General features: G+C 37.3%; 1 pseudogene across 1 annotated transcript; it reads left to right on the top strand.

The window, feature by feature from the left end:
* The first annotated feature begins 4943 nt into the window (after positions 1-4943).
* Positions 4944-8280, top strand: LOC122441605 (annotated as a pseudogene). The gene has a single exon (XR_006269402.1). The product of XR_006269402.1 is annotated as an exosome RNA helicase MTR4-like (transcript).
* Positions 8281-9544: the final 1264 nt, after the last annotated feature.

The raw sequence follows: 9544 nt of genomic DNA, 5'->3' as shown, positions 1-9544 counted from the left end.
GGAGTCTTCAGTTACATGAATTCTCCATGTAGTAACAGAATGCATACTACAGTTTGTGAGACAGTCACATGGGAGCAAAGTAACCAATCTACTTGCAAGGCATATACTGGCCTTCCTTATCTGACTGAAGTCTATTTTTTCTAATCACATTCATTATTTGCTCCATCACTACTGAACTGATTTGTAACCCTGTGAAGATACCATTTCCTGTCACAAATTCATTTCTTTGCACAAACTGAAGCTTCAGCTTGAGATTGCTTTCCATGTTCATTTCCTGGCAGTTTTTATTCAAACTTCAAATCCAGTTATTTGGCATTGGGGAGTTACTTTAATTCTGTGTCCTCAGTGTCTACAAGTATCAAGCATCTAATACAGCTGCCCCAATTCACCATCCCTACATTCCACACTGTTCTTATTTCCTCACTTTTTTATTTGTGTTTATTGTAGGCATCCTTTCTTCCTTTCTCTCATCAAGGACTAGCTCACTGAGTACAGAGATGTTGTTCTCTGCTATACTCCTTTTACCTAGAATAATGGATGACAAAAATTTGCTGACTGCCTCAATTAATAATTTAATGTTGGAAGTTAATAGATGATAAACCCCCAAATTTCACGATGTATGAGAAAACAACAAACTCTGGAGAACTGTGTTCTCAGCCCAGGTTTTTGTAGTGATAAGCAGTGTGAGTAAGTCTTTCTTACAACCTCTGATGCTAAGGTTTCTAAACAGGAAAATGAGACTTTGGAATGTTGGAATGGCTCTCAACCCTGGCTGTGTTTTCCCATGATGTGTGGGGTAAAAATTCACGGAACTCCTCTGATGTGAGGGCCCACCATCAGTAGTTTTGAAGGCCTCCTGTGGAGTTTCAGGGAAAAAGCAGTTTAGGTTGAGCCTCTCTTCAGCAGATGCGGTGTCATGAATCCACTGAAGTCTGACAGGAAGTATTTGAAACTGGAAAGATAGAGCATTCACTTCTAAGAAGCAAAACAAAAGCACTGAGGTGAACAAATGCATGTTGTTTTGATTTCTCCGAACACACATTTCCCCCACCTCTCGCTATTCTGAGAACAGCATGTCCCTGGACATCTTTCAGAATTTCTGTCCTGCTGCCTCTCAGTGGGCATCATTGACAAGGCATTTATGAGATGTCTGGAGAAAAAGACAAACAGGCCCTGACTCATTCTGAGACCAAGAGAGCTGGTCAGTATTTCTCCCTAACCTTGGTTCAATACCTACGGCATCAGTCTGTGAGCTAAAGCAGAGAAGGAAAAGGAGAGACAACGCACAGGGCATTTAAAGGAAACCTCAGCTTAAGTCAGTCGTATGATACTCCATCAGGGAGAAGGCCCAGGGAAGAAGCTGAGCCATGCTGAGTATGTAGAGAGGAGTCAACACAAACAGAAAGAGGCACTATGTTTAGTCCATTAAAAGAAAAAAATCAACAGTCCTTACCCAATATTTAAGATTTTCTATGATTTGACACCAGCCTCTTTCCCAAACTTTCATCTAAGTTTTTTATCTCTTTCTTGTATTCTAGCATCCAGATAAATTAAGCATACTATTTAGTCCCTGTAAAAGGTACATTATTTTGTTTTACTCATGTTATGCTCACTGTTTGAAGTCTCCCTATCTCCAGTAACACAGGCTCAAATCTTAGCTTTGCTTCAAGGTCACCCTCATGTGCCTTTATCCACACACCCAGACATCTCCTATTCCTGCTCCAAATGGCAAGTACCGTCTCTCTGCTCTCAGTATATGGTACCCTGCTGGTGACTAAGTGTATCATCTCACATTTGGTATCATAGTCATATTTGTATAGATATTATATCTCCAATTTTAAGTTCTGTTAAGGGGCAGTATGAGTCTAACTCATTTCTCTGGCTGACTCAGTGCTTAAATCATTATCTTTTGTTTCCCACATTCTTTTTTTTTTTTTGAGAAATAATTGACATATATCACTGTATACATTTAGGAGTTTAAGATGTACATCATGATGGTTTGATTTACATATATTGTAAAATGATGATCACAATTAGTTTAGTTAACATCTATCATCTCATAAAGACACTGGGAAGACCCAGAGGGATGGGATGGAGAGGGAGGCGGGAGGGGGGATCGGGATGGGGAACACAGGTAAATCCATGGCTGATTCATGTCAATGTGTGGTAAAAACCACTACAATAAAAAAAATAATAAATTTTTTAAAAAAAGGAAAAAAAGAGAGAGAGAAAATTCTTGTGATGAGAACCCTTAAGGTCTACTCTTTTAACAGCTTTGCAATATATCAAACAGCAGTGTTAACTACAGTCAACAGGTTGCACATTACATCCCTAACACTTAACTTCCTTGTAACTGGAAATTTATACTATCTTTTGACAATCTTTCTCAAATTGCTCCTCCTCTTACTACCAGCCTCTGGTAACCATTAATATGATCTCTTTTTCTATGAGTTTGGTGATTTTGTTTGGAGTCCACATATAAATGAGATTATGCAGTAATTTGTCTTTCTCTGTCTGACTTATTTCACTTAGGATGCCCTCAAGGTTCATCCATGTCGTCACAAATGGCACAATGATTCCACTGTCTGTTAGGGATGAACCACACCACATTTTCTTCATCCATTTATCCAGTGATAGCACTTAGGTTGTCTCCATGTCTTGATTATGTTGCTGTGAACATGCAGGTGCAGAAATGTTTTTGATTTAGCGTTTTTGTTTCCTTTGTATATGTTCTCAGAAATGGAAATGCTAGATCATATGGTAGTTCTATTTTAAAATTTTTGAGGAAACTCCGTACTGTTTTCCAGAATGGCTGCATCAAGTTACATTCCCACCGATGGTGCACAAGAGGTCCCTTTTCTCCACGTCCACATCAGCATTTGTTCTCTCTCATTTGTTTGATTCTACCAAGTATGAGGTGGTACCTCAATGTGGTTTTCACTTGTACTTTCCTAATGACTAATGATGTTGATCATTTTTTCAAGTACTAGGGCCTAATACAGCATCTCAATTCCAGTTAGGCACTTCTTAAAATTTACTGATAAAAAGAAAGATAAAAATAAGTATCATTTATTCAAAGTATATGTTATTTCATGACAAGAAGAAAAGCATTCATACTTGAAATAGTGTAAGCAGTCCCAGAAACTCTTGTTTCCTACAGAATAAACTGTTGATAGAGAAAACACACATAGATGAAATAGTAAATTTAGTTATCATTTATTATGCCTCAACTGCTGTCCAGTATGTTTTACATGCATTATCATTTTCAAATGTGACATTAACCTCACAAGATAGGTTCTATTTTAAAGCAGGCAAACTGAGGTACAGAGAAGTTGTCTAAAGTTATAGGGCAAGATAAGGCTTGAAACTGTTTTCTTGATTCCAAAACCCTTGCTCTTTCCATTATACTGTGTTGCTTGGATGGATGTAAAATTTGAAGTGTTGGGATTCTTTGAATGTGGTAAAATAAAAATCCCCAAATCCCTAAGGCCTAAGATTATCATCTCTAAGGCAAGAACAGGCAGAGTTTCCTATCTTCTGCAGTGCTTCATTTTCAGCATTTTAATTTTGTTATACTTTGAAAGAAACATAATTATAGCAATAGTTATTATTGTGAACATGGTCCTCCAATTGCAATGTGTAGTCAATATGACATCAAAAAGTTCTATTTCATTAAATAAATATCTTTTATACACTTTGTTTAATTTTCTTACAAGAAGATTACAAAATCTTTTCATTTGTTATTTTAAAATACAGTCAAATAAACAATAGGGATGATTGAAGAGATATGTGGTTTTCAAAACCTCTTCTGGGTTCCAGTTCTTTTATAAAAGTAGTGAGCTCTGAATTTTAAACATTCAAGGTAATCAGAGTGTGAAAAAAATGATCCTGGCCTTAATTTGATAGCTCTTGTTTCATTTTAACATCTTTGGCAGTTGAAACAGCATTTCACTCATGTTAATTCAAGGGCATCTGAAGGTTGATTGGTACTCTGAGATTGGAGTGATTTGATTTTGATGCAGTTGAGTCTATCTATGCCAATTGTCTCTTTCTGCTGATCCAATCACCCATGCTAAAGGAGTATTTTCACATGAAGGTAAAATAAGGATGACTGAGTAGAAAATCATTTTGCAAGTTTTAATAATATTAGGTTAACCAAGAAGTTGAAACTCTCGAAACTTAAGAGTGGTGATACTTACGTAAGGAAGCTACCAAATGTGACTCACTTTATTTCTCAATTTTTTCATGACCTGAAAGACTCACTTGATTTTCAGGATTTGCAGGGGTTGTGCTTAGACAGTATGCAAATATATGGAAGCACACTGCTTGCCTTCAGATAATGTCTTGAAGAATCAAAGAAGATATGGAAAAGAAGCATAGACTATATATCAATTCATCAACACAGGCTTTTGAAATAGGTTTGAAAGCTTATCTGTTTAAATATTAAGTTGTTGGCTTAACAGCTACAAAATGAAAATGACTAACAAATGTAATCTAAATAGAAGCTATTAAGGCCTATATTTTACAAGTGGATGCCCTTGAGAGGCTTCTATAAGAGATGAATAGCAACTCCAGAGTCTGTGAATTCAGACTGCTGAGACCAACATCTGTAATTACTCTCCACCAAGATCTGTCAGCACTGATAGGCAACTGGCACCACTGTGAGCTGCAGATTCTATAAATGATACCATTTCAAACAGGCATATAAAATTTTACATCCGTCAATTTCAGGAAACTATTCTTAATGTAGTTATACAGATAATGGTTTCTCTAGGGTCTAGAAAAAGGCAAAGTTAAAATATATGTACTTCAATGAACAATGTGTTTCAAAACTGTTACACTCTAGAGTTAATAATGGGCCTACTACCTAAGAACATATACTTCCTACATTTTTCATGTGAAAAAGTAAAAGTGAGGGAAGTTGAGTCTCGCAGCTTCAGAAGATGGCTGACGCTTTCAGGGATGAGCTCTTCAGCATGTTGGAGGATGACTCGACCATGGCTCCCGGAGCCAAAAAAGACAAGGAAAAGGAGAAGGGGAAATGGAAGGGGCCGCCAGGGTCTGCAGAAAAGGCCAGAAAATGTTTTGATGGTAAATTACAATCAGAGTCAACTAATGTTGGAAAAATCAAGAGAGATGCAGACTTCGAGGGTGCTGATGAACCTATTTTTGGAAAGAAACCCAGGGTGGAAGAGTCAATAACTGAAGATTTAAGTTTGGCTGACCTGATGCCCAGAGTCAAGGTACAGTCAGTTGAAACTGTTGAAGGGTGTACACATGAGATTGCACTTCCTGCAGATGAAGATTATCTACCACTTAAACCTCGAGTTGGAAAAGCTGCAAAGGAGTGTCCACTCATTCTTGATGATTTTCAAAGAGAAGCCATTCAGTGTTGATACTAATCAGTCTGTTTTAGTATCTGCACATACATCAGCAGGAAAAACTGTTTGCGCTGAATACGCCATTGCATTGGCGCTAAGGGAAAAACAACGTGTGATATTTACTAGCCCAGTTAAGGCCCTGAGTAACCAGAAATACCAAGAAATGTATGAAGAATTTCAAGATGGTGGTCTGATGACTGGAGATGCTACTATTAATTCTACAGCATCCTATCTTGTTATGATCACAGAGATTTTGAGAAGTATGCTGTACAGAGGTTCTGAAATTATGTGAGAAGTTGATTGGGTCATATTTGATGAAATTCATTACATGAGAGATTCAGAGTGTGGGGTCGTATGGGGAGAAACTATTATTTTGCTTCCTGATAATGTTCACTATGTCTTTCTTTCGGCTACTATTCCAAATGCCCGACAGTTTGCTGAGTGGATTTGCCACTTACACAAACAGACTTGTCACGTAATATACACAGATTATCGGCCTACTCTATTACAGCATTATATTTTTCCAGCCGGGGGAGATGGCCTGCACCTTGTGGTTGATGAAAATGGTGACTTCAGAGAAGATAATTTTAATACTGCAAGGCAAGTGCTTCGAGATGCTGGTGATTTGGCAAAAGGAGATCAGAAGGGGCGAAAAGGAGGAACAAAAGGTCCATCAAACGTATTCAAAATTGTGAAGATGATTATGGAAAGAAATTTTCAACCTGTAATTATTTTCAGTTTTAGTAAGAAAGATTGTGAAGCTTACACACTTCAAATGACCAAATTAGATTTCAACACAGATGAAGAAAAGAAGATGGTTGAAGAAGTTTTCAGTAATGCAATTGACTGCTTGTCTGATGAAGACAAAAAGCTCCCTCAGGTTGAAAATGTACTTCCTCTCTTGAAATGGGGGATTCATATTCACCATGGTGGTTTACTTCCTATTTTGAAAGAAACTATAGAAATTCTCTTTTCTGAAGGATTAATAAAGGCCTTATTTGCCACTGAGATTTTGCTATGGGAATTAACATGCCAGCTAGAACTGTTTCATTTACAAACGCCTGAAAATTTGATGGGAAGGATTTCTGATGGATTTCCTCTGGTGAATATATTCAGATGTCTGGTCATGCTGGAAGGAGGGGAATGGATGATAGAGGAATTGTAATTCTTATGGTAGATGAAAAGATGAGGCCAAAGATTGGAAAACAACTACTTAAAGGCTCAGCTGATCCTCTAAATAGTGCTTTCCATCTGACCTACAACATGGTTTTGAACTTACTATGTGTAGAAGAAATTAATCCTGAGTACATGTTGGAAAAATCCTTCTACCAGTTTCAGCATTATAGAGCAATTCCAGGAGTAATAGAGAAGGTAAAGAACTCAGAAGAACCGTATAATAAAATAGTAATACCAAATGAAGAAAGTGTAGTCATCTAGTACAAGATTAGACAGCAGCTTGCCAAATTGGGTAAAGAAATTGAAGAATACATTCACAAACCAAAATATTGCTTACCATTTCTACAACCAGGTCGTTTGGTAAAGGTGAAGAATGAAGGAGATGATTTTGGTTGGGGTGTAGTGGTGAATTTCTCAAAGAAATCGAAAGTTAAGCCTAAATCTGGTGAACTGGATCCATTATATGTAGTAGAAGTACTTCTGCGCTGTAGCAAAGTTGAAAAATTCAACTACTGAGGCTGCAAAGCCAGCTAAATCTGATGAGAAAGGAGAGATGCAGGTTGTTCCAGTTTGGGTGCATCTCCTGTCTGCTATCAGCAGTGTCCGACTTTACATCCCTAAAGACCTTCGACCACTGGACAATAGACAGAGTGTTCTAAAATCAATACAGGAAGTTCAGAAACATTTTCCTGATGGTGTTCCCTTATTAGATCCTATTGATGACATGGGCATTCGGGATCAAGGATTGAAAACAGTTATCCAGAAAGTAGAGGCCTTTGAGCATCGAATGTATTCTCATCCTCTTCACAATGATCCAAATTTGGAAACTGTGTATACACTTTGTGGGAAAAAAAGCACAGATTGCAATAGACATTAAATCCGCAAAGGAGAACTAAACTGTCCTACAAATGGATGAGCTCAAATGTCGCAAACGTGATTTAAGGAGGTTGGGATTTGCTACATCTTCTGATGTCATAGAGATGAAAGGATGAGTGACTTGTGAGATAAGCAGTGCTGAAAAGCTCCTTCTAAATGAGATGATGTTTAATGGCCTTTTCAATGACCTATCTGCAGAACAAGCAACAGCACTACTGAGCTGCTTTGTGTTTCAAGAGAATTCTAGTGAGATGCCCAAATTAACAGAGCAATTAGCAGGACCACTTCGTCAAATGCAGGAATGTGCTAAAAGAATTGCAGAAGTTTCAGCAGAAGCCAAATTGGAAACTGATGAGGAGACTTATCTAAGCTCATTTAAATCTCACTTAATGGATGTAGTATACACCTGGGCAACTGGAGTTACATTTGCCCATATCTGCAAAATGACAGATGTCTTTGAAGGCAGCATAATTCGTTGTATGAGGCGCTTGGAAGAACTACTTCGACAAATGTGTCAAGCAGCAAATGCCATTGGAAACACTGAGCTGGAAAATAAATTTGCAGAAGGAATCACCAAAACCAAGAGAGATATTGTGTTTGCTGCCAGCCTCTACTTATAAACAGTCAGCTAAGGAATGTGGAATTGTAAATTGTTCTCCACCTGTCTGATTACAATCAACTACAAATGCCTATAAGTATTGATTTGGTTTTCCCATCTCAAGACAGTTGTCCTGAAACATTTTAATATGTATTATATTTAAATCAAGCATCATTCTAAGAAAGCATATTACATACACATTTGTACATAAGCATTACATTTTTTAATAAAAAAATGTACAGGTGGGGCAAAAAAAAAGTAAAAGTGAAAGTATTAGTCTCTCAGTTGGGTCCAACTCTTTGCAATCTCTCTTTGCAACAGTCTCCTCTGTCCATGGGATTCTCCAGGCAAGAATACTGGAGGGGGTAGCTTTTCCCTTCTAAAGGAGATCTTCCTGACCCAGGGATCAAACCAACATCTGTTGCATTGCAGGCAGATTCTTTACCATCTGAGCCACTAGGGAAACCCTTGCTATCAATTAAATATATCTTAATGCCTCAAAAAATTTACAATCTATGCTGTTAGTTTCATGCATGCCTCTCCTATTCCAAGAAAATTATCTTTCAACAGTCTTATCTTATTTCAAATAAAATATTCTAAATATGTTTATATAATTAAGTTTGATAACAAATACAGAAATCTTTCTTATAATGCAATCTTATCATAAAGGAGCTTACTGAAAGTTGCTACAAAAAAAAAAGTGTTTTTGTTTGTCTGTTTGTTTTAACATTTAATATTTTTTTCATTTCTGAGGTATAAAAACTGAAGACAATATACTTCCTTGGTTGTATTTATAACCACTAGCCAATCATTCACTCAAGACTCAGCTAATTTAACAAAATATAATAAGAGCTATTAATCAACAATTTTTAAAAATTGAGTTTACTGTGTGTTAATCAAACCAGTGTTCAGTGCGCTAGTATTAAAGTTGTATACATTCTAATGATGAGTTCTCTTGGTAGAGAGAAAGCTTAGCTGATCTTCATTTTTACCCAGAATTGTTTCATCACATATAATATTTGGAAAAGTGAATCCAAGTTGGTCTAGCTAATTGATTTTGCTAGCCTTGTGATGCAAGTTTTTTCATCTTTTCCATAGTGAATGTTTAAAGAGAACTGTTTCCCCAATTTACAGGCTAAACAACTGTTACCCCAATTTCTACATATCTCAGAAATACATCAAGAAGTAGTACTGAAACAGTAGCACACTATGGTTCTTGTCCCTTATGTCCTCTGCCTGCCTTTTGTCTCTGGAAAAACCGTAGCTAAATAATAAGTTTAATCAGAGAAGTGAAAACATGCAGAAACAAAGAAGAACAGTCAAGTGAAACCAAATGTTAAGGTTTAGTCAGTAAGCATGCTGCTGCTGCTGCTGCTAAGTCGCTTCAGTCATGTCCGACTCTGTGCAATCCCATAGACGGCAGCCCACCAGGCTCCCCCGTCCCTGGGATTCTCCAGGCAAGAACACTGGAGTGGGTTGCCATTTCCTTCTCCAATGCATGAAAGTGAAAAGT

The sequence above is a fragment of the Cervus canadensis genome, chromosome 5 (assembly GCF_019320065.1).
Source record: "Cervus canadensis isolate Bull #8, Minnesota chromosome 5, ASM1932006v1, whole genome shotgun sequence".
NCBI lineage: Eukaryota > Metazoa > Chordata > Mammalia > Artiodactyla > Cervidae > Cervus > Cervus canadensis.
This window is presented reverse-complemented; position numbering and strand designations above follow the sequence as displayed.